Source organism: Dendrobates tinctorius, unplaced genomic scaffold (genome assembly GCF_039654945.1).
Source record: "Dendrobates tinctorius isolate UK_male_01 unplaced genomic scaffold, ASM3965494v1 ptg000097l, whole genome shotgun sequence".
Lineage (NCBI taxonomy): Eukaryota > Metazoa > Chordata > Amphibia > Anura > Dendrobatidae > Dendrobates > Dendrobates tinctorius.
Genome location: NW_027361765.1, coordinates 20107857 through 20133998, shown reverse-complemented (window position 1 = coordinate 20133998; position 26142 = coordinate 20107857). Strand labels below are relative to the sequence as shown.

The following is a 26142-nucleotide window of genomic DNA, read 5'->3' as shown; positions in this document are numbered from 1 at the left end:
CAACCTCTCCCTATGCTAAGATCGGCAGAAGTGAAATGGCGGTCGGAGGTCATGGCCTTTTATAGGCACTGTGACGCCACACAAAGCCAGCCAATCACTTGCATGCCCTTCTCTAATATGGTGGGGGCCGCTGCCATCGTAATCGCGTTGCCCACAGTGTGCGTCCTTCAAGATTGGCTGAAAATAGGCGCTGGAAGTATTGTGGGAAACGCGACTTTGGCGCTCAAGTCGACGACCTCATGGCCGACCTCACGCTATGGTCGGGTTTCGATCGGTGAAACCCGACTTTAGCAAAAGTCTCCGGATTCTGAATTTGGCCGACCCGTTTCGCTCAACTCTACTTTTAACCCTTATAACATCCTAACAAAAAAATATGCTTCCAAAATTGTGCTGATGTTAAGTAGACATGTGGGAAAAGTTATTTAGTTACTATTATGTGCGATTTGACTCTTTGATTTAATGGCATAAAAATTAAAAATTTGAAAATTGCTAAATTTTCACCAAATTTCCATTTTATTTACAAATAAATGCAAGATATACCAAATAAATTTTACCACTATCATAAAGTACAATATGTCACGAGAAAGCAATCTCAGAATCGCCAGGATCCGTTGAAGCATTCCAGAGTTATGACCTCATAAATTGACAGTGGTCAGAATTGTAAAAATTGGCCTGGTCATTAAGGTGAAAACAGGCTTCATCTCAAAGGGGTTAAGGTAATAAAAATTCACACCTTTCCACTTCCATAGGCGTGGAGAAAATATTCATTACCTTAATGAGTGGGGCCACGTGATCGCTCGGAAGGAGGAGCTGCTGGCACCAGAACGAGATGCAGCAAGGGCGCGCAGGCAAGGTAAGTAGGATTTTTTTTTATCTTTTATAGGAACCATGCATGCAAGGATAGGGGATAAGGAGCCATGCATGCAATGATAGAAGATAAGGAGACATGCATACAAGGACTGGGACCAGGAAGCCATGCATGCAAGGACAGGGACACGGACGGGGGAGCCATGCATACCAGGATAGGGATGAGGGGACAATGCATACCCGGCTTATACTCAATAAATTTACCCAGTTTTTCGTGGCAAAATTAGGTGCCTCGGCTTATACTCAGGTCGACTTATACTTGAGTATATACGGTAATTAAATTTCAATAACATTTTTTTTTTAAACTCATTACCTAACCCATGCCTGTAATATCTAAATTGTTTCACATAGTAAGTTTTCATATTATCTTTGTGAATAATTAAAGCATATTTTTGTTCACAGATAACTCATTACTACATTTGGAATAGGAATTTATGACTTCAAACAAGATGGAAAGTTTGTTGTGCCATTATTATGGACAACACTGCACAGTATTATTGTCTCACTCAATTTCCTGGGCAGTATTGTATTTAATAAAATTTTTATTAAATTCATCATATGAATCTAATTTATTTTATTTCATTTCATTTTAATGCAGACATTTACATGAGTACTCCACATTGTTCATGTGCTATTATTGCCTTGTATGTACAGTGAAGACTAATCCACTACATTACAAGCTTTTCTCTCCATTTTACACTTCAGAAAAGAGGATTTTAGTAGAAACTGCTAAATGCCTTTTTGTCAGTCTGTGAACCCTCACAGAAACTTATGAAGAATGGAAGCAATGTCAGCAATTAACAGTTCTTTGTTTATTCACCTTGAATATGACCAAGGAGATTTGCTATATGAAGTACAGAGCACTTGGTGGGAGCGAAAGAGGAATAAACTTGCAATACATTTTTTAAGCATAATTAAATATTAACAGGGAAAACCAAACTGCTTAGTTGGGCAAAATAAAGTAACTGGAACTTTTCCACATTTAATATTGTCCTGGTTATCCAGCCATATTACTTTCTTTGGACACCATCTGTACATTTCACTGCAAGGTAATCCCGGGAGCAAAGAAGCAAAATGCGCTGATTGACTTTGACAGTTGAGCTTATTTGGACATCTCTGGGTCAAGTATGAGTAAAAAAAAGCAAACAAAATGTCCCATTTTTTGTCACATAAAATGGCATTAGGATATTGATGTATAAATATTTATCTTGATGCAATTCATTACTATATTATCTTAAATTAATTTGCTCCTGTTATTAGTTGCTGAATCATATAATGTAATTACTTAGTAGAGATTTTTTTTTTAAATATTCTTTGCACAATTATTAGCAAGTGAATATTTTTACCATATCATTTTTATGCAGATTTCCCAACTCCTAGCTGTGTAAAGTTAAATGCTTATTTTTTGAAGCAGATGTGTATTTATGTAATGAGAGAGGATGAGACCTAAGGATACAATACCCTTTATCAAGGTGTGCAGAATTATTAGGCAGCTTGTTTTACTCTTGAAAAATGGATCAAAAAAGAATTTAACTGACTGATATTGGGATGTGATCACAGGACCTCCAAAGGTTTTCCTGCAAATAGTCAATATGATTACAAAAAAATGAGTTGAGAAAAAGAAGACGCACATTAACTTCCAAAGATTTGAGAAGAATCAAATGTGAAATGACCAGGAACCCATTATGCTCCAGTGCTTTCATATCCCAGAACTGCAGTTTTCCTGGAGTGCTCAGAAGTATAAGGTGTTCAGCGCTCAGAGACATGACCTAGGTCAGGAAAGCTGAAATCCATCTATAAGTGAACAAGACACATAAGTCGAAACATCATGACTAGGCCAAGAAATATCTGAAGACAGTTTTTTCAAAAGTTTTATCGACTGATGAGATGAGAGTGACTCTTTATAGACCATATAGATGGGCACATGACTAGATCATTAAGGGGCAAAGATCTCCACTTCAACTCAGAAGCCAGCAAGGTGAAGGTGGGGTACTGCTTTGAACTGGCATTATTAACTGCTTCCTAACATTCGCAGTAGATATACGTCATGGTTGCGAAGTACTTCCCGACCAATGTAGTATACATGCATCATGGCGATCTCCTGCACATAACAGGCTGTTTGCAGACGATCACTGCTGGGTGTCAGCTGATTTTAACTGCTGACACCTGGCACTCAGTGCCTGGAGCGGTGTAACAATTACTCCAGTGCTCCTGCCTCCTCCACCTTCTATGGGGCCTCCACCTACACCCTCAACCTTTGCCTTAATTACACACACGATCCAACACTGCAAAAAGAATCCCCCCACCTTCGTACTGTGCAGCCTGTGCTCTCCGTAATCAAGCAGTGTTTACAGTAATATGCCTTGGAGATCGCAGTCATAACGGTCAACAGTTGTGGACAGCTATCCATGCCAAGTTTGAGCAATGGCGGTCTACACTCAACCTGGAGCCAGGGAAGGCCATGTGCGATAATGGTGCAAAGGTGGTGGCGGCCCTACGCCGAGCCAATCTTACACACGTGCTTTGCATGGCTTGCATCCTCAACCTGATCTTACAGCATTTCCTCTGCCACTGTCCCAGCCTGGAGGTGCTTCTGCAGAAAGCACTGTCATTGTGTGCTGACTTCCACCATTCCACTTCAGTTTGTATAGAGCTCTTTCGGACTACCAGTTAACCAGTAGATATATGATATGACCACACCATAGAATTAATCTCTACACATGTTGCAGTGACTCTAGCAGCAGTGCTGAGACCTGGTGCAGTATGACATTTTTCATAGCCTGGCACAACGCAGAAGGGACATAGTGCAATTCACACTTGCATAGTGGACACATATGAAGGACCTCTGCACCTTTCTGCAAGTTTTCTTTTCAAATAATTTTATTGATTTTTAGTAATTAAACAGGGTAAGGGAAGGAAGGGAGGAAGGGAGGAAAGGGAATGGGAAGTAAAGAACCTTGTACAGGTACGGAAAAAATTTAAAACTAGAGAACCCACAAATAGGCAGTAAATAGCATATAGCGAATAACAACATAAAAGGAAAAAAAAATCGTCAATTCTTATTATGGGGCAACATTCTTGGAAGGAGATACAACATCCCGGTACTACAACGGCCATGCTTAGGCCTCAAAATAAAATACCTCTTAATAAGAGTTGAACGAAACGGGTCGAAAAAATTCAAAAGTCGCCGACTTTTGGCAAAATCAGTTTTCATGAAACGAAACCCGACCCTAGGATGAGGTCGGCCACGAGGTCGGCGACTTACGCGCCAAAGTCGCGTTTCAAAAGTTTGTTTTGCGCTCTTTTTCAGCCAATCAGGATCCATGGACACTGTGGGCAACGTGATGACATAGGCACGGGTCACCACCATCTTTCAGAAGGGCATGCAAGTGATTGGCTTGCTTTGGTGGGCGTCACAAGGGGTATAAAAGGGCGTGCACGCCGACCGCCATCTTACTTCTGCCGATCTTAGTATAGGGAGAGGTTGCTGCTGATTCTGTAGGGAGAGCGTTAGGCAGGGAAGAAGACAAAAAAACTGCTTCTGCTGCTAGCGATTTGGCCTGCACAACACACAAGTCACTGTGTGTGCAGTGCAAGGGGAGGCTATATTGTGGTGTATCAGTGGTGTTGGTTGTTGGGCTGCCTTTTAAGGCTTCCTGACACGCTGGCATTGCTGTTTACCCACTGCTCCGCAAACTGCTTTTTTAAACGCAATCCAATCTCCCTTATCCTCTAGTCACTTTTGTCACAGCTTTGCCATCGAGCGTGTCACATAGCGCTCAGATATCAGTGGGCCTCACACAATCCACAAGTGTCCAGTGTCCAAAAGTGTACGCAGAGATTCAAAATCTCCATTATCCTCTCGTCACTTTGGTCACAGGCAGCTGTGCCATCGAGCGTGTCACATAGCGCTCAGATATCAGTGGGCCTCACACAATCTACAAGTGTCCAGTGTCCAAAAGTGTACGCAGAGATTCAAAATCTCCATTATCCTCTCGTCACTTTGGTCACAGGCAGCTGTGCCATCGAGCGTGTCACATAGCGCTCAGATATCAGTAGGCCTCACACAATCTACAAGTGTCCAGTGTCCAAAAGTGTACGCAGAGATTCAAAATCTCCATTATCCTCTCGTCACTTTGGTCACAGGCAGCTGTGCCATCGAGCGTGTCACATAGCGCTCAGATATCAGTAGGCCTCACACAGTCTACAAGTGTCCAGTGTCCAAAAGTGTACTCAGAGATTCAAAATCTCCATTATCCTCTCGTCACTTTGGTCACAGGCAGCTGTGCCATCGAGCGTGTCACATAGCGCTCAGATATCAGTAGGCCTCACACAATCTACAAGTGTCCAGTGTCCAAAAGTGTACGCAGAGATTCAAAATCTCCATTATCCTCTCGTCACTTTGGTCACAGGCAGCTGTGCCATCGAGCGTGTCACATAGCGCTCAGATATCAGTAGGCCTCACACAATCTACAAGTGTCCAGTGTCCAAAAGTGTACGCAGAGATTCAAAATCTCCATTATCCTCTCGTCACTTTGGTCACAGGCAGCTGTGCCATCGAGCGTGTCACATAGCGCTCAGATATCAGTAGGCCTCACACAATCTACAAGTGTCCAGTGTCCAAAAGTGTACGCAGAGATTCAAAATCTCCATTATCCTCTCGTCACTTTGGTCACAGACAGCTGTGCCATCGAGCGTGTCACATAGCGCTCAGATATCAGTGGGCCTCACACAATCTACAAGTGTCCAGTGTCCAAAAGTGTACGCAGAGAATCAAAATCTCCATTATCCTCTCGTCACTTTGGTCACAGGCAGCTGTGCCATCGAGCGTGTCACATAGCGCTCATATATCAGTGGGCCTCACACAATCCACAAGTGTCCAGTGTCCAAAAGTGTACACAGAGATTCAAAATCTCCATTATCCTCTCGTCACTTTGGTCACAGGCAGCTGTGCCATCGAGCGTGTCACATAGCGCTCAGATATCAGTGGGCCTCACACAATCCACAAGTGTCCAGTGTCCAAAAGTGTACACAGAGATTCAAAATCTCCATTATCCTCTCGTCACTTTGGTCACAGGCAGCTGTGCCATCGAGCGTGTCACATAGCGCTCAGATATCAGTGGGCCTCACACAATCCAAAAGTGTCCACTGTCCACAAGTGCGTGCAGAAATTCTAAATCTCCCCTGTCCTATAGACACCTTTTACCTTGTTTTACATTACTATATAGTTTGTTGGATTTTGTCTACATTTCTACCAAAAATGAGGAAGGCTGGTGGAAGAGGCCGTGGAATTGGGCGGGGGTTGGCAGCTGGTAATGATGGTGTTGGTGGTGGATCTGATGGTAGTGGCAAGAGCAAAATAGGACCGAATGCAGGAGGTGCTGACCCTGCGTCATCGTCTGGCTACATAAGGCCTCGAACGCTTAGTTTTCTAGGAGTTGGCAAACCGCTTTTAAAGGCAGAGCATCAGGAAAAAGTTTTGTCTTACATTGCTGACTCACCCTCCAGCTCTATCGCCTCCTCTTCTTCAGTTGTAAAAAGTAAAAGCACTGAGTCGTCATTGGAGGCTCATGTTCATGAACCACACCTTTCCTTGTGTCCTTCACCCCAACCAAGATTGAAGGATGACGCAGGCCATCCTACTGATTACTCCATGGAGCTGTTTTCACATACCATGCCTGGATTATCATGTCAAATGGTGAATTACCCAGGCCAAGATGAATCTGACATGGAGTGCACTGAAGCACAGCCGCTGATGGATGATTCTGCTGGTACATTCACTCAGAGCACTACATTGTCCTCGCAGTGTACAGAGCCAGATTTTGACCCTGATGAGACTCAGGTGCCCCTTCCCGCACACTAAACCACCATACACGGTGACACAGAGAAAGGTGCACATGACATAGAAGAGGAGGTGATGGATGACCCAGTTGTTGACCCAGATTGGCATCCATTGGGGGAAAAGGGTGCTGCTTCCAATAGCTCAGATGAGGAGCATCCACAGCAGACATCGACATCGCAACAGCTGTTATCTGGCAGGCCCGGAGCACTCCAAAGACAGGTTCCAAACATCAAAAGAGTTGCTGGACAGCTTGTCCAGAGGGTCAAAAGATCACAGCGTGCTAGGCCGCAAAATGTCTGCCAAAGTAGGAAGAGTGCAGTGTGGCACTTTTTTGAACAAAATCCTCATGATCAGGCCAAGGTTATCTGTAAGAAGTGCGCAAAGACCTTTAGCCGAAGGAAAAATCTGAAAAATTTGAATACCAGTTGCATGCTTAGACATTTAACCAGCATGCACTTGCAAGCGTGGACACAACACCAAACCTCAAGTGCCACATGTGCAACTGATCACAACGAAGGTAGTCAGCAACGCTACATTGTTTCCCCCACTGTAAGCCCACCGGTTAGCACAGCAGCAAATGTTAAGGTGTCGTTGCAAGGCCACAGCAGTCAGGGAATCCCACTGTTATATCAACGAAAGACTGATTCTAGGCCATCAGAAAGAACACCAACTCCATCACCATCATCAACCCTCTCTCAGTCCGCCCTGTCCACCGCTACTTCCACCATATGCAGCTCTCAAGTCCAGCTCACCCTCCCAGACACTATGAGTAGGTCAAGAAAGTACTCAGTCTCTCATCCGCGTACACTGGGTTTGAACGCCCACATTGCCAAACTAATCTCGTTTGAGATGATGCCCTTTCGGTTGGTGGAAAGCACAGCTTTCCGCGAACTCATGGCCTATGCAGTACCACGCTATGACCTACCCAGTCGCCACTTCTTCTCTCGCAAAGCCATCCCAGCCCTCCACCATCATGTGAAAGACCGCATTGTCCATGCACTCAAGCAGTCAGTGAGCGGAAATGTGCACCTCACAACTGATGCATGGTCCAGTCGGCATGGCCAGGGCCGTTACGTGTCCATCACTGCGCACTGGGTTAATGTGGTGGATGCAGGGTCCACAGGGGACAGCGGTGGTGGGACAGTGCTGCCTAGCCCACGGTATAGGAAACAGTTGGCTGTAGGCGTTCGACCCTCCTCCTCCTCCTCCTCCTCCAGAAGCGAAAGCTCATCCACAGAGCGCAGTCGTACGAGCACTCCATCTGTAGCTGCCACTGTTGCACACGAGGTGTCCCCCTATCGAGCAGCTAGTGGAAAGCATCAGCAGGCTGTGTTGCAGATGATGTGTTTGGGCGACAGACACACCGCCGAGGTGCTGGCCGAGTACTTGAAGCGACAAACTGAGTCATGGCTGGGCAGTGTACATCTTGAGGCAGGCAAGGTAGTTAGTGATAACGGCCGTAATTTTGTGGCAGCCATAGCCCTTTCAAAACTCAGCCACATACCTTGCTTGGCTCACACATTGAACCTGGTGGTGCAGTGCTTCCTCAAAAATTATCCGGAGTTAACAGCCCTGCTCCAGAAGGTGCGAAGACTGTGCGCGCACATCCGCCGGTCGCCTGTACACTCCGTTCGTATGCAGAAGCTGCAGCGATTGCTCCACCTTCCCAACCACCGCCTCATTATCGACATTGCAACAAGGTGAACTCCACCCTGCACATGGTGGAGCGGCTGTGCGAGCAGAGGCAGGCCATAATGCATTTGTGGGAGGATACACGGCCAGGCACTTTGAGAGCAGACATGGAGTTGACAGGCGTGCAGTGGTCGAAGCTGAAAGACCTTTGTAAAGTCCTTCAGTGTTTTGAGGAATGCACACGGCTGGTAAGCGCAGACGACGCCATCCTAAGCATGAGCATCCCACTTATGCGTCTGCTCATGCAAACTTTGACGCACCTTAAGGAGCAGGCATCTGCAGCCAATGTTGATGAGGAGGAAGAGGAGGAGGGAATCCTTGATGACATTCAGCCATTGTCTGCTCAGGGACCTCTCCTGGATGAAGTGGAGGAAGAAGAGGAGGAGGATGATGGGGATGATTACTTAGGGGAGGAGGATGCATCTCGTGGGGCAAGTGAAAATGTTGGCGTGGCAAGGTCTGGTACAGGGTTTGTGCGTGACTGGAGGGATGTGGATTTGCCAGAAAGTGCTCCTCCTCGCAGTGCATCATTGACACCGGGAACATTGGCCCACATGTCAGATTATGCCTTGCGGATCCTAAAATGGGACCCCCGCATTGCCAAAATGATGAACGATGACGACTACTGGTTGGCCAGCATCCTGGATCCACGCTATAAAGGCAAATTACAAAACATCATGCCACAGGAGAACCTTGACCTAATATTGGCTAATAAACAAGCAACTCTGGTAAATCGGTTGCTTGAGGCATTCCCAGCACACAGCAGCGGTGATGGTTCTCACACGAGCCGTAGGGGCCGGGGGCAGCTTGGCAGAGGTGTTCGTGGTGCACACAGCAGAAGTGGCGTTGGAGACAGGGGTTTCATGACAATGTTGTGGACTGATTTTTCAAATACCGCTCACACAACTGGTAATACTGCATCGATGGAAAGTGACAGGAGACAGCAGTTGTCAACTATGGTTACAAACTACTTTTCCTCCCATATCGATGTTCTCCCACACAGGTCATTCCCCTTTGACTATTGGGCCGCTAAACTGGACACCTGGCCTGAATTGGCCCAATATGCCTTACAGGAGCTCGCTTGCCCAGCTGCAAGTGTGCTATCGGAAAGAGTCTTCAGTGCAGCTGGATCAATCCTGACAGAAAAAAAGGACCCGTCTGTCAACCCAAAATGTGGATGATCTAACCTTCATTAAAATGAACCACGCATGGGTTTCCAAGGATTTTGTCCCACCTTCCCCTGATGACACATAGGGTGACAGAAAAATGGCTTGCTTTGGTCCACCTCTTCCTGGTACTTCACCTATTTCGCCTTTTGCATCAGCTGAATGTCCAACATCAACATATGCCACTTTCTAAAACTCCCTAACTGTGCTGCCTCCCCCCCCATGGCCGGGGTCACCACCTACCGCATGACACCGTGCGAGTGCCGTTGCCCTGGACAGGTGGGTAGGCCGACTCTTGGGCGCGGACACTGGCACAGGGTCCCTCATAGTGCAATCAAGTGTCTCTGACGGTGGTGGTGCACACCCGCCGTCAGACACACCGCTGTACTATGAGGGGCCCAGTGCCAGTACCGACGCCCACTAGAGGGCCCCCCTTGCTTGGGCAGGGCCCCAGCATTTGCAATCTTTACCTCTCCCTGCTCCTCCTCTGTGTAATCTGGGCCGTCAAATCCATACTGTGCCTGACACCGTCTGAGCCTGCCTCCTGAGACATATATTTTGAATGTGTACGCTATCCATACATGTTATCCGGGGATACGGTACCCTTTCTAAACTTTGTGCAATGACGTGCAATCCATACTGGGCCTAACACCGTCTGAGCCTGCCTCATGCTGTATAGACATATATTTTGAATGTGTACGCTATCCATACATGTTATCCGGGGATACGGTACCCTTTCTAACCTTTGTGCAATGACGTGCAATCCACACTGGGCCTAACACCGTCTGAGCCTGCCTCATGCTGTATAGACATATATTTTGAATGTGTACGCTATCCATACATGTTATCCGGGGATACGGTACCCTTTCTAACCTTTGTGCAATGACGTGCAATCCATACTGGGCCTAACACCGTCTGAGCCTGCCTCATGCTGTATAGACATATATTTTGAATGTGTACGCTATCCATACATGTTATCCGGGGATACGGTACCCTTTCTAACCTTTGTGCAATGACGTGCAATCCATACTGGGCCTAACACCGTCTGAGCCTGCCTCATGCTGTATAGACATATATTTTGAATGTGTACGCTATCCATACATGTTATCGGGGGATACGGTACCCTTTCTAACCTTTGTGCAATGACGTGCAATCCATACTGGGCCTAACACCGTCTGAGCCTGCCTCATGCTGTATAGACATATATTTTGAATGTGTACGCTATCCATACATGTTATCCGGGGATACGGTACCCTTTCTAACCTTTGTGCAATGACGTGCAATCCATACTGGGCCTAACACCGTCTGAGCCTGCCTCATGCTGTATAGACATATATTTTGAATGTGTATGCTATCCATACATGTTATCCGGGGATACGGTACCCTCTCTAACCTTTGTTCAATGACGTGCAATCCATACTGGGCCTAACACCGTCTGAGCCTGCCTCATGCTGTATAGACATATATTTTGAATGTGTACGCTATCCATACATGTTATCCGGGGATACGGTACCCTTTCTAACCTTTGTGCAATGACGTGCAATCCATACTGTGCCTAACACCGTCTGAGCCTGCCTCATGCTGTATAGACATATATTTTGAATGTGTACGCTATCCATACATGTTATCCGGTGATACGGTACCCTTTCTAACCTTTGTGCAATGACGTGCAATCCATACTGGGCCTAACACCGTCTGAGCCTGCCTCATGCTGTATAGACATATATTTTGAATGTGTACGCTATCCATACATGTTATCCGGGGATACGGTACACTTTCTAACCTTTGTGCAATGACGTGCAATCCATACTGGGCCTAACACCGTCTGAGCCTGTCTCATGCTGTATAGACATATATTTTGAATGTGTACGCAATCCATACATGTTATCCGGGGATACGGTACCCTTTCTAACCTTTGTGCAATGACGTGCAATCCATACTGGGCCTAACACCGTCTGAGCCTGCCTCATGCTGTATAGACATATATTTTGAATGTGTACGCTATCCATACATGTTATCCGGGGATACGGTACCCTTTCTAACCTTTGTGCAATGACGTGCTATCCATACTGGGCCTAACACCGTCTGAGCCTGCCTCATGCTGTATAGACATATATTTTGAATGTGTACGCTATCCATACATGTTATCCAGGGATACGGTACCCTTTCTAACCTTTGTGCAATGACGTGCAATCCATACTGGGCCTAACACCGTCTGAGCCTGCCTCATGCTGTATAGACATATATTTTGAATGTGTACGCTATCCATACATGTTATCCGGGGATACGGTACCCTTTCTAACCTTTGTGCAATGACGTGCAATCCATACTGGGCCTAACACCGTCTGAGCCTGCCTCATGCTGTATAGACATATATTTTGAATGTGTACGCTATCCATACATGTTATCCGGGGATACGGTACCCTTTCTAACCTTTGTGCAATCACGTGCAATCCATACTGTGCCTGACACCGTCTGAGCCTGCCTCCTGAGACATATATTTTGAATGTGTACGCTATCCATACATGTTATCCAGGGATACGGTACCCTTTCTAACCTTTGTGCAATCACGTGCAATCCATACTGGGCCTGACACCGTCTGAGCCTGCCTCCTGAGACATATATTTTGAATGTGTACGCTATCCATACATGTTATCCAGGGATACGGTACCCTTTCTAACCTTTGTGCAATCACGTGCAATCCATACTGGGTGTGAGAACGGCTGGCGAGCTGTTAAGCAAGCTGCAGCACCTGTCCAGACAAGTACAGGGATTCCCTAGCGAGGAGACTTATTTGATTGTTTTCAATGTTGGGACAGCAATTTTTGGGGAGCACTATACTCTGGAGAATGATAGATGGGGCCCACCATACACTGGAACATTCCAAAGGTGGACATCAGACACTGGAGCAGCATTTACAGGGCCCATTATACACTAGAGCATTAGAAATGGGGCCCATTATGTTTGGAGCATTATTTGGGCCCATAAGACAGTGGAGCTTCATCCATGGGGACCAACATATACTGTAGCATTATGTGGAGCTCATCATATACTGTTTCAAACATTATATGGGACCCATGATTCTGTATGGAGAAATAGATGGGCCTCGTCATTAGATGTAAAAAGTGAGGTATTTTTCATTGTACTATACCGCTATTTCTCTGCCGTATCGGAGCATGATGAGTTGTGGTATGTGTTAAAGGGGCGCTCTTTCGCCCAGGGCACATGAAAACCTGGAGCCAGCCCTCCCCCCCCACAGTTTGTAGCCAAATAACCCCCATTTTTCAGTGCGTAACTTGTAATATGAAGTTAATTAAGGTTGACAAGCTTAAGAAAGAAGAATTGATGCTTTTGGCATTCAAATGGGCACTGTAGGTGTGTTTCCTGTCCTCCTCTCACTGCCGACTTTTATTCCCCATTGACTTACATTGGGTTTCGTGTTTCGGGACGACCCCGACTTTTCCCTATAATCGGACGATCTTGCACGACCCGACTTTTGGAAAAGTCGGGTTTCACGAAACGAAACGCGACCCTAAAAAACCAAAAGTCGCTCAACTCTACTCTTAATAGGTCTATTTGATAAGGAATTTGTTGTTCCAAGTCTTCAATTTTTTTGTATATTTGTGGATGTGATTGTTGTTAATCGCAAATCTATGTTCTATATCGCTATGTTGGCCTATCTTATCAAGTATGTCCGAAAACTTTGGAACCTCGACTTTCTTCCACCATTGTGCTAACATGGTCGTAGTCACTAAGAGGATGTGTATAATAATGTATCTTACCGAATCATCAAATTGTTCCATGTCTAATGAAAGAAGTGCTCTTTCAGGCGTAATTGTGAAGTCCTTAGCAATGAGGTTAATGTGCTGTGTGACCTGGAACCAGAGGTTTTTGATTTTTGAACAACCCCAAAATATATGGTAGAGGTTTCCTTGATGTCCACAGCCTCTCCAGCTCAAGGAAGATAGTTCTGTGTTAAAATGTGATAACCTTGTCGGGGTATAGTACCACCTATTTAACAGTTTAAAATAACCCTCGTGAAGACCCATTGATATGTTGGAATTGTAAGTGTTTTTGATGGCATTGTTCCAATTCTCGAGACGGATATCAGCACCTAAATCGGACTCCCATCTCTTCATATATATGCTTTTGTGGCTTGTTAGGTCCTTGGCGACTGATCTATACAAAATACGCAGACTTCAGAGGTTTTTATTTTTAAGGTTGCACAATAGTGAAGATAGCATTTCATAATTTAAAGTCTTCCCTTTTATGATTTTCCAAATTCTGTCTTTCAACATGGTGTAAAAGACCAGCTCAGATGATGGTAGATTATATTTAGCCCTGATCTCATTGAATTTCAAGAACTCCACTTTACTAAAAACATCCCCCTCCTTTTTCATTCCATATTTCCCCCATACCTCCGGTATCGGGAGATCATCCATCAGTGCTAATGAAGATAGGGGTAGTTTTAAGATTTGCTCTGTTTTTTGATATTTTTAGTCGGCTTAATGAGTTCCCTCCAGGCTGAGATTATCGACCGAAATATAGGATGCGATGAGTTTGCACTGTTCTTTTGCAGAAGGAAGTAAAAGAAAAGCTTTCATGTGGAACCTCTATCACTAGCATCTCTCTCCAAGCCATACTAAGCTGGATGTGTCATGTTTTCGGTAAACCAGTGCCAGTTCTGTTTAGTAAGTGAGGCCTGATAATAAGCGCATATGTTGGGCAGTCCTGCACCCCCATGTTTTTTATTTTTATAAAGTAAGTCTGCAGATATTCTTGCTTTCTTACCTTTACAAATAAATTGTCGGATGAGCTCTTGAATTTTATCAATGGTTTGGCACGGAAAGCTAACTGGCAAAGTCCTAAATATGTATAAAATTTTGGGAAGGATAAAGGCTTTGACTGCCAGCATCTTCCCAAAAAAGGAAGTCTCTAGCTGAGCCAAAAAGGATGAACTGCCTGTAATAGTCTTTATAATGCTGTCTAAATTGGCCCTAACTGTGGCTTGTATTGATCCTGCTATTCTAATCCCTATATAGACAATCTCTTTCTCCTCCCAAATGAACTGGGTTTGAGTCTTTATTTCGCTAATTTCGGATTGTTTCATGTTTAGAGTTATAAATTTGGATTTGTGTGGGTTTATCTTAAAATAGGATGCTCTAGAGAATTTTTCTAGTTCATCTGAAAGGGCTTTAATGGAATTTGCGGGATCAAGTAGTGTGAGGAATAAATCATCTGCGAATAACCCAATTTTAAAATTTTGTGATGGCAGTTCAAAGCCTTTAATATCATTGTTTAATCTAATTTTTTCGGCTAGGGGCTGTTAGGGTTCTAGGTAGAAACCCGAGAGTGGACCCTCTGGGTCGTGGCTCCAGAGCCCCCGAGGGCGAGCTGCCCAGGTGATGACCACCCCCTATACAGGGAGTGTTAGGGGCAGGCCCAAAGGGGATGGGACCACGACAGCCAGAACCAAAGGGACGACCCGGGGAGTAAACAGAAGAGCAGATCAGAGAATGAGAGGGTATATGAGGAATTGAGTGGGCCCGGGACAGGAGGAGACAGGCTGCGGGAACCGGGCAGGATCAGGACGGAGTCGGGACCAAAAGCTGGAATGGAAGGCCGCAAGGAGATTAGGAGACACTGGCCTAGGGGTTCGGGCAGAACACCAGATAGGGGAAGGAAGCGAACTATGCCGGAGACAGACAGTTACTGAGGCAGAGGACCAGGCGGGGAACAGGCACCGGGGAATACAGGATGGCGAAAACAGAGGACCCGGGGAGAGGAGTAGGAGGACAGAACGAAGAGGAAGGCAACAGCCGGGAGAACTGGACAGGGATCCCAGACGGAAAACAGGGCAGAGAGCAGAGCGCAGCAGGGGGTGCGCAGGGACCTGAGAGTCGAGGGTGACGCTGCGCAGGAATGCTAAGTGCCACGGATCATGACAAACAGGCATCTTACCTGTCAAGACGCCACGCAGAAATACCCGGTGGGCGCCACCATGATGGGGCGGAGCCACCGGGTCACGTGCTCCCAGGATGCCCAGCGGTCGGTGACAGGCGAGCGCGCATGCGCGGGCCTCTGACGCGCCGTGACCCTGCAAAGCCAGACAGGGGATGGCGCGAGACCGAAGAGAGAGGGCGCCGGGAGGAGGAGGACCCCAGGTGAGCGTCGGGGAGCGTAACAGGGGCTCTTTGGCAAGCACAAATAGAAGGGGAGACAGGGGGCACCCCTGTCTCGTGCCATTAGTAATGTCGAATGAGTCGGAAAGGAAGTTGTTTGCATAGATCCTGGCACTAGGACCCGAGCATAGGGCGAAGACCGTTGATAGAAACTTCTCGTCAAAGCCAAATCTAGCGAGAGTTGCTTTTAAATAAAGCCAGTTTAGTCTATCGAATGCCTTCTCGGCATCCAGTGCCAGAAATGCAGTTTGGGTTCTCGAGTTGTTAGCTAAATTTATCAGGTTCAACGCCCTTCTAGTCCTGTCTGAGGCCTGGCAGCCCTCTGTGAACCCTATTTGATCATCCACCAACAGACGTGGAAGGATGTTTTTTAGTCGGTTTGCGATGATCTTTGAGTAGATTTTAATATCGCTGTTTATGAGCGAGATTGGCTTATAGTTCTGTATCCTCTTAGGGTCTCCCCCCTCCTTTGGAATCATGACAATTGTTGCCTCTAACATCTCCTTTGGGAAGGAGCCCCGAGAGGATGCCAGATCAAAGACGGAAGCTAACTGTGGAGCCAGAATTTTTTAAAAGGATTTATAGTATTCCCTAGAGAAGCTATCCAGCCCTGGTGATTTTTGGGAATGCAGTTTCTTGATAACATCAACTATTTCACTCTCTGTAAAAGGGCTATTGACGTAATTCAAGTCCAGCTCATCAACTCTTGGTAAATCTATACTCTGTAGAAAAGAATCCACAAAATTCGAGTTAACCACTGGTGTTTGGGGGTCATCTTTCAGGTTATAAAGATTTTTAACCCCTTCCTGACATGAGACGTACTATCCCGTCCATGGGCCCCGGGCCCCTATGCCCATGGACGGGATAGTACGTCTACCGCGATCAGCGGCGCCCACGTGGTGAGCGCCGCTGATCGTGGCCGGGTGTCAGCTGATTATCACAGCTGACACCCGGCACAATGTGTCAGGGGCGGTCATGGACCGCCCCCGACACGTTAACCCCTTGCACACCGCGATAAAACATGATCGCGGTGTACCGGGGGTTAAAGGGAAGCATCGGCAGGGAGGGGGCTCCCTCCTTGCTTCCCTGAGCCCCCCACGGCAGCGCAATGTACAGCGCTGCTGCGGGGGGCTCCTTTCCTGCAGGCCCCCGAATCCAAGATGGCGACGGGGGCCTTCGGGGGCCTGCAGGAAGCTGGCTTCCTCAGTGCCTGCAAAGCGCAGGCATGAGGAAGCCTTCTGCAGTGCCTGTGACAGATTGCTGATCTGTCACAGTGATCTGTGATGTGACAGATCAGCGATCTGTCACAGGACAGTGATGTCCCACCTGGGACTATTTAATGAAGTAAAAAAAAAAATAAAAAAAATGTTAAAATAAATTAAAAAAATCGCCAAATAAATTAGAAAAAAAAAAAAATATTCCCCCAAATAAATCCATTTTTTAGAAATAAAAAAAACAAACAAGAAAAGTACACATATTAGGTATTGCCGCGTCCGTAACGACCCGCCCTATAAAACTGTCCCATTAGTTAACCCCTTTAGCAAACCCCTTAAAAAATAAAAATAAAAAACGAAGCAAAAAATAATGATTTATTATCATACTGCCAAACAAAAAGTGTAATAACGCGCGATCAAAAAGACGCATATAAATATCCATGGTACCGCTGAAAACGTCATCTTGTCCCGCAAAAAATGAGCCACCACACAGCATCATCAGCGAAAAAATAAAAAAGTTATAGCTCGCAGAATAAAGCGATGCAAAAATAATTATTTTTTATGTAAAATAGTTTTCATTGCATAAAACCGACAAAACATAAAAAAGCGACCTAAATAAGGTATCTCTGTAAGCGTACTGACCCGAAGAATAAAACCGCTTTATCAATTTTATCGCACGCGGAACGGTGTAAACGCACCCCCCCAAAAGAAATTCATGAAACGCTGGTTTTTGTTCATTCTGCGTCCCAAAAATCGGAATAAAAAGTGATCAAAAAAGTCATGTGCCTGAAAATGGTACCAATAAAAACGTCAACTCGTCCCACAAAAAATAAGACCTCACATGACTCGGTGGGTCAAAATACGGAAAAATTAGAGCTCTCAATATGTGGTGATGCAAAAACTATTTTTACAATAAATAGCGTCTTTTAGCGTGTGACAGCTGCCAAACATAAAAACCGCCATAAATAGTAAATCAAACCCCCCGTTATCACCCCCTTAGTTAGGGAAAAATAATAAAATAAAAAAAATGTATTTATTTCCATTTTTCCATTAGGGCTAGGGTTAGGGTTAGGGTTAGGGTTAGGGTTAGGCTAGGGTTGGGGCTAGGGTTAGGGCTGAGATTAGGGTTAGGGGTGTGTTGGGGTTCGGGTTGGAGTTAGAATTGGGGGTTTCCACTGTTTGGGCACATCAGGGGCTCTCCAAATGCAACATGGCGTCTGATCTCAATTCCAACCAATTCTGAGTTGAAAAAGTCATATGGTGCTCCTTCCCTTCCAAGCTCTGCCATGCGCCCAAACAGTGTTTTACCCCCACATGTAGGGTATCAGCCTACTCAGGACAAATTGCAAAACAATTTTTGGGGTCCAATTTCTCCTGTTACACTTAGGAAAATAAAAAATTGGGGGCAAAAATATCATTTTTGTGGAAAAAAATGATTTTTTTATTTTCACGTCCGAGCGTTATAAACTTCTGTGAAGCCCTTGGGGGTTCAAAGTGCTCACCACACATCTAGATAAGTTCCGTGGGGGGCCTAGTGTCCAAAATGGGGTCACTTGTGGGGAGTTTCAATAGTTTAGGTACATCAGGGGCTCTCCAAACGCACATGACACCGGCAGACCATTCCATCAAAGTCTGCATTCCAAAATGTCACTGCTTCCCTTCTGAGCCCCGACGTGTGTCCATACAGTAGTTTTCTCCCACATATGGGGTGTCAGCATACTCATGACAAATTGGACAACAACTTTTGGGGTCCAATTTCTCCTGTTTCCCTTGGGAAAATAAAAAAAATTGGGGACTAATTGATCATGTTTGTGGAAAAAATACGATTTTTTTATTTTCATGCCCGGGCATTATAAACTTCTGTGAAGCCCTTGGGGGTTCAAAGTGCTCATCACACATCTAGATAAGTTCCTTAGGGGGTCTCGTTTCCAAAATGTGGTCATTTGTGGGGGGTTTACACTGTTTAGGTACATTAGGGGCTCTCCAAAGGCAACATGACACCCGCAGAACATTCCCTCAAAGTCTGCATTCCAAAACGTCACTACTTCCCTTCCGAGCCCCGACGTGTGTCCATACAGTAGTTTTCTCCCACATATGGGGTGTCAGCGTACTCAGGACAAATTGTACAACAACTTTTGGGGTTCAATTTCTCCTGTTACCTTTGGGAAAATAAAAAAATTGGGGACTAATTGATCATGTTTGTGGAAAAAATTCGATTTTTTTATTTTCATGCCCTGGCATTATAAACTTCTGTGAAGCCTTTGGGGGTTGAAAGTGCTCACCTCACATCTAGATAAGTTCCTTACGGGGTCTAGTTTCCAAAATGGGGTCATTTGTGGGGGGTTTCCACTGTTTAGGTACATTAGGGGCTCTCCAAAGGCAACATGACACCAGCAGACCATTCCATCAAAGTCTGCATTCCAAAATGTCACTACTTCCCTTCCGAGCCCCAACGTGTGTCCATACAGTAGTTTTCTCCCACATATGGGGTATCAGCATACTCAGGACAAATTGGACAACAACTTTTGGTGTCCAATTTCTCCTGGTACCCTTGGGAAAATAAAAAAATGGTGACTAAAAGATCATGTTTGTGGAAAAAATACAAATTTTTTATTTTCACGCCCAGGCGTTATAAACTTCTGTGAAGCACTGGGGGGTTCAAAGTGCTCACCACACATCTAGATAAGTTCCTTGGGGGGTCTAGTTTACAAAATGGTGTCATTTGTGGGGGGTTTCCACTGTTTAGGTACATCAGGGGTTTTCCAATCGCGACATGGTGTCCAATCTCAATTCCAGCCAAAAACGTCAAATGGCGCTGCTTCCCTTCCGAGCTCTGCCATGCGCCCAAATAGTGGTTTACCCCCACATGTGGGGTATCAGCGTACTCAGGACAAATTGCACAATAACTTTTAGGGTCCAGTTACCCTTGCAAAAATAAGAATTGAGGGTGAAAAGATCATTTTTGTGGAAAAAATATGATTTTTTTAATTGTACGGCTGTATGTTATAAACTTCTGTGAAGCCCTTGGGGGTTCAAAGTTCTCACCACATATCTAGATAAGTTCCTTAGGGGGTCTAGTTTCCAAAATGGTGTCATATGTGGGGGGTTTCCACTGTTTTGGTACATCAGGGGTTCTCCAATCGCGACATGATGTCCGATCTCAATTCCAGCCAAAAATGTCAAACGGCGCTGCATCCCTTCCGAGCTCTGCCATGCGCCCAAATAGTAGTTTACCCCCACATGTGGGGTATCAGCATACTCAGGACAAATTGCACAATAACTTATAGGGTCCTGTTACCCTTCGGAAAATAAAAATTGGGGTGAAAAGATCATTTTTGTGGAAAAAATATGATTTTTTAATTGTACCGCTGTACGTTATAAACTTCTGTAAAGCCCTTGTGGGTTCAAAGTTCTCACCACATATCTAGATAAGTTCCTTGGGGGTCTAGTTTCCAAAATTGGGTCACTTGTAGGGGGTTTCCACTGTTTAGGTACATCAGGGACTCTCCAAATGTGACATGGCGTCCGATCTGAATTCCAGCCAATTTTGCATTGAAAAAGTCAAACGGCGCTCCTTCAATTCTGAGCTCTGCCATGCGCCGAAACAGTCGTTCCCCCCCACATATCAGGTATCAGCGTACTCAAGACAAATTGCACAATAACTTTTGCAGTCCAATTTCTCCAGTTACCCTTGGTAAAATAAAAAAAATTGAACCTGAATTATTTTTTTTGTGAAAAAAAGTTAGATGTTAATTTTTTTTAAATATTCAAAAAAATTCCTGTGATGCACCTAAAGGGTTAATAAACTTCTTGAATGTGGTTTTGAGCACCTTAAGGGGTGCAGTTTTTAGAATGGTGTCACTTTTGGGTATTTTCTATCATATAGACCCCTCAAAGTGACCTCAAATGTGATGTGGTCCTAAAAATAAAATGGTGTTGTAAAAATGAGAAATCGCTGGTCAACTTTTAACCCTTATAACTTCCTAACAAAAAAAAATGTTGGTTCCAAAATTGTGCTGATGTAAAGTAGACAAGTGGGAAATGTTAGTTATCAAGTTTTTTGTGTGCTGTATCTCTGTGATTTAAGGGCATAAAAATTCAAAGCTGGAAAATTGCAAAATTTTCCAAATTTTCGCCAAATTTCCATTTTTCCCACAAATAAACGCAAGTTATTTGAATGAAATTTTACCACTAACATGAAGTACAATATGTCACGAGAAAACAGTGTCAGAATCACCGGGATCCATGGAAGCGTTCCAGAGTTATGACCTCATAAAGGTACAGTGGTCAGAATTGTAAAAATTGGCCCGGTCATGAACGTGCAAACCACCCTTGGGGGTGAAGGGGTTAAAGAAATCTGCAAACGATTTGACAATGTCCCTAGGGTGAATTTTGGGGTCACCCAAGAGAGATACTATTTTAATTATCCTTTTTTTTATTCTTTCTCTTTTTAATTTCCTCATCATAAACTTGGTAGGCTTGTTGAGAGATGCATCCGATTTATACCTAGATGCTTTGATGGCTGCATCAATATCCTGGTAGATTTCAGATCTCAGATCTCAGAGTCTCAAAATCTTAGCCTGGATGGTTTGGGAAGGAACTTTCAACTTGGTTTGTTTTTTTCCAGATCTTTAATTTGGGCCTGTATGTTTGTATTTTTTTCCCTATATCTCTTCTTATGTTTAGAGAGGATCTGCATAAAGCATCCCTGTCATGAACTCATTTTCTGCTCCACCAGTTGAAAGTTCCCCTTCCGTTCTCCCTCTGGTGGTGACAGGAGGTAGTGCTGTTGGTTTAAGTGGTAGTGATCTGCCACCTGATGAGAAAGATAACGATTGGATCTCTGGAGTATCAGACTGGATATAAGACAGCCGACGCCCTGTCCGGGTGCTGGTGATTCAGTCTGCTTCTCAGGTCCTGGACTTCAGCTCTCTTCCAGTCTTCTCAAGTTAAGTTTGTTTTTTGCTAATGTTCCCACTTGCGCTTGTTGGTCAATTCAGTTTTTTGTTTAATCAGCCTGCCCCTGATGGAGTTATGCTGAAATTCCACTCCTATTAATCAGTATTTGCCAATCTGCTTTTTGTCCCATATTAGATTGGCCTCTTTTTTGCTCTGTCTCAGAATATTTCAGAGTGCTGATATAGGTTTAGAAGTCTAGTGACTTCAGGGTTAATTTTGCTATCAGAAGTGTTGGACAATATTTTTGTAGGTTTTTTTGGCAGATTGCAGACAGTGTCTTTCCTTTTCTGTCCTTTTTAGTTAGCCGGGCCCCATCGTTTGCTCAGCCTATTTTTCTGCCTTTGTATTTTCATCTTGTTTCACCGTTAATACATGTGGGGGCTGTCTTTCCTTTGGGGTCTGCTCTGGGGTAGTTAGTAGAGTTGAGCGATACCGTCCGATACTTCAAAGTATCGGATCGGAATGGATCGGCCGATCTTAAAAAAAAGTATCGGTATCGCCGATTCCGATACCGGAAGTCCCATTCAAGTCTATGGGACTTCCGGTATCGGAATAAGAAAAACCCTGTTTTTGCCTTGTACAGCCTCTCTGGGGTCTGTACGGGCCTTTCGGGGGGCTGTGCCGGCCTGCCAGGGGGTCTGTGCAGGCTCCGGTGGTCTGTGCCGGCCTGCTGGGGGGCTGTGCCGGCCTGCCGGTGGTCTGTGCAGGCTCCGGTGGGCTGTGCCGGCCTGCCGGGGGGCTGTGCCGGCCTGCCGGGGGGCTGTGCCGGCCTGCCGGGGGGCAGTGCAGGCTTCGGGGGTCTGTGCAGGCATCGTCCGATGGGACTACAAGTCCCATCGGGCGATGCCTGCTACCATGACAGTGATTGACACAGGAATGCAGGAATCCAATGACGGAAGGTAGGTATCCTTCCGCACTGTATTCCTCCGCCACTTAAAAAAAAAAAGTCCCTAGTCTCACTTTATGCCATTGCTGTGGCATAAAGTGAGACTAGGGACTTTTTTTTTTTAAGTGGCGGAGGAATACAGTGCGGAAGGATACCTACCTTCCGTCATTGGATTCCTGCAGCCCGTAGAGAACGGCAGCATCAGCTGATGCTACAGTTCTCTACCCAAGATCGTCGTGGGACACACTCGTGGACTGCTTCGGATCGTGGGTGAGTATTTTTGTGGTTTGTTATGTTAATATTTATTCCGTAAAAGACAATGGCTTCGGGGAACAATGTGACAAGTATTGGTAAGTATGTTACTCTATGTTATATGTACTGTATGTCTATGTATGTATTGTATGAATGTATTGTATGTAGTATGTATGTAGTATATATGTGGTATGTGTGTAGCATGTAGTACGTATGTAGTATGTATGTAGCATGCATGTAGCATGCAGTATGTATGTAGCATGCATGTAGTATATATGTAGTATGTATGTAGCATGTATGTAGTATGTATGTGGTATGTATGTAGCATGTAGTATGTATGTAGCATGCATGTAGTATGTATGTAGTATGTATGTAGTATATATGTAGTATGTATGTAGCATGTAGTATGTATGTAGCATGCATGTAGTATATGTAGTATGTATGTAGCATGTAGTATGTATGTAGCATGCATGTAGTATATATGTAGTATGTATGTAGCATGTAGTATGTATGTAGCATGCATGTAGTATGTATGTAGTATGTATGTGGTATGTATGTAGCATGTGGTATGTATGTAGCATGCATGTAGTAAATATGTGTTATGTATGTAGCATGCATGTAGTATGTATGTAGTATGTATGTAGTATGTATGTGGTATGTATGTAGCATGCATGTAGTATGTATGTAGTATATATGTGGTATGCATGTAGTATGTATGTAGTATGTATGTAGTATGTATGTAACATGCAGTATGTATGTAGCATGTATGTAGTATGTATGTAGTATATATGTAGTATGTATGTAGCATGTAGTATGTATGTAGCATGCATGTAGTATATATGTAGTATGTATGTAGCATGTAGTATGTATGTAGCATGCATGTAGTATGTATGTAGCATGCATGTAGTATATATGTAGTATGTATGTAGCATGTAGTATGTATGTAGCATGCATGTAGTATGTATGTAGTATGTATGTAGTATATATGTAGTATGTATGTAGCATGTAGTATGTATGTAGCATGCATGTAGTATATATGTGTTATGTATGTAGCATGCATGTAGTATGTATGTAGTATGTATGTAGCATGCATGTAGTATGTATGTAGTATATATGTGGTATGGATGTAGTATGTATGTAGTATGTATGTAGCATGCATGTAGTATGTATGTAGTATATATTTGGTATGTATGTAGTATGTATGTAGTATGTATGTAGCATGCAGTATGTATGTAGCATGCATGTAGTATATATGTAGTATGTATGTAGCATGTAGTATGTATGTAGCATGCATGTAGTATATATGTAGTATGTATGTAGCATGTAGTATGTATGTAGCATGCATGTAGTATGTATGTAGTATGTATGTAGTATTATTTTTTTTTTTTTTTTTTTTAACATTTAACACATTAGCCGGATGATGGGACTACTACTGTCCCATCATTGGCTAATGTGTCAATCACTGTCATGGTAGCAGGCATCGCCAGATGGGACTTATAGTCCCATCGGACGATGCTTGCACAGACCCCCGGACATCAGCACAGCCCCCCGGCAGGCCGGCACAGCCCCCCCGGCAGGCCGGTACAGACCCCCACAGGGTGCACAGACCACCGGCAGGCCGGCACAGCCCCCCGGCAGGCTGGTACAGACCCCCACAGGGTGCACAGACCACCGGCAGGCCGGCACAGCCCCCCGGCAGGCCGGTACAGACCCCGGGCAGTCCACACAGCCCCCCGGCAGGCCGGCAGAGACCCCCGGAAGGCCCGAAATGACGGCGCATCATGATGCGCACACACCGCGCATCATGATGACGTCATTTCGGCTGTCAATCAACTTTGAACTTCAACTTCCGATTCCGATGCCGACTTCCGATATTGAAAAAATATCGGAAGTCGGTATCAGAATTCCGATACAGCAAGTATCGGCCGATACCCGATACTTGCGGTATCGGAATGCTCAACACTAGTAGTTAGTTTTCCTCTTTTCCTGCTTTAGGCTTATGTAGCTCTCCGGTTGTGACGAGGCGTCCAGGACCAACGTAGGAACGCTCCACGACTGCTGCTAGTTGTGCGGGTAAGATCAGGGATCTGCAATCTGCATAGTTACCAACTTCTCTGGTTTTCTGAGTCTTAGCTTGTTCTTTTTTTCCTCCTTGGTTTCCCACTCATAACAGAATCACCAGCCTTACCGCAGATTCTAGGGTACTCAAAAGCAGGAAAGAAAAAAAAAAAGTGTCAGAATTTTTTTTTTTTATTATGTAATTTTTCCTCTTTTTCTCTGGGGCCATAGGAGGATTTTTTTCCTAATAGAGATTAAGCAACTGTCTGATCGTGTGGAGCAGCTTGCTGCTGAAGTACAGGGAATTTCCACCTACCTTATTCAGTCACATGCTGCCGAACCCAAGACTCCTACTCCTGATGTGTTTTCTGGGGATCGGTCTAAATTTCTGAATTTTAAGAGTAATTGTAAATTATTTCTTGCTTTGAAGCCTAATTCATCGGGGAGCTCTGTGCAGCAGGTTAAAATTGTCATCTCCTTGCTGCACGACGATCCCCAAGATTGAGCTTTTTCTCTGACACCTGAAAATCCTATTCTGACTAATGTGGATGCATTTTTTCAGGCCTTGGGGTTGTTGTATGATGAACCTAATGCCGTTGATCAAGCTGAGAGAACCCTGTTGGCCTTAAAACAGGGTCAGGATCCTGCAGAGATGTACTGTCAAAAATTCCAAAAGTGGGCGGTCCTTACTACATGGAATGATAGTGCATTGGCAGCTCTCTTTCGGAAAGGTTTACAGAGACCGTAAACGATGTTATGGTGGGATTTCCTGTTCCCTCTGGTCTGGATGGCTCTATGTCATTAGCCATTCAAGTTGATCGGCGTTTGCATGAATGTAAAACTACATGGGAGGCGCTGCCACATTTTGAACAAATGTCTGAACCTATGCAATGTGATGGGGTTTTGTCTAGGGCGCAACGTCGGGAGTTTAGAAGGCTTAATAAGCTGTGTTTTTTCTGTGGAGACGCCTCTCATACTAGTTCTGACTGCCCTAAACGAGAGAAACGTTTTGCACACACATTTG

General features: G+C 44.8%; 1 long non-coding RNA gene across 1 annotated transcript in view; it reads right to left on the bottom strand.

Annotated features, from left to right (window-relative positions):
• LOC141099000 (uncharacterized) overlaps window positions 1-26142 on the bottom strand; it is a 141406-nt gene that overhangs the window by 95563 nt on the left and 19701 nt on the right. The gene's annotated exons all lie outside the window — the stretch shown is intronic.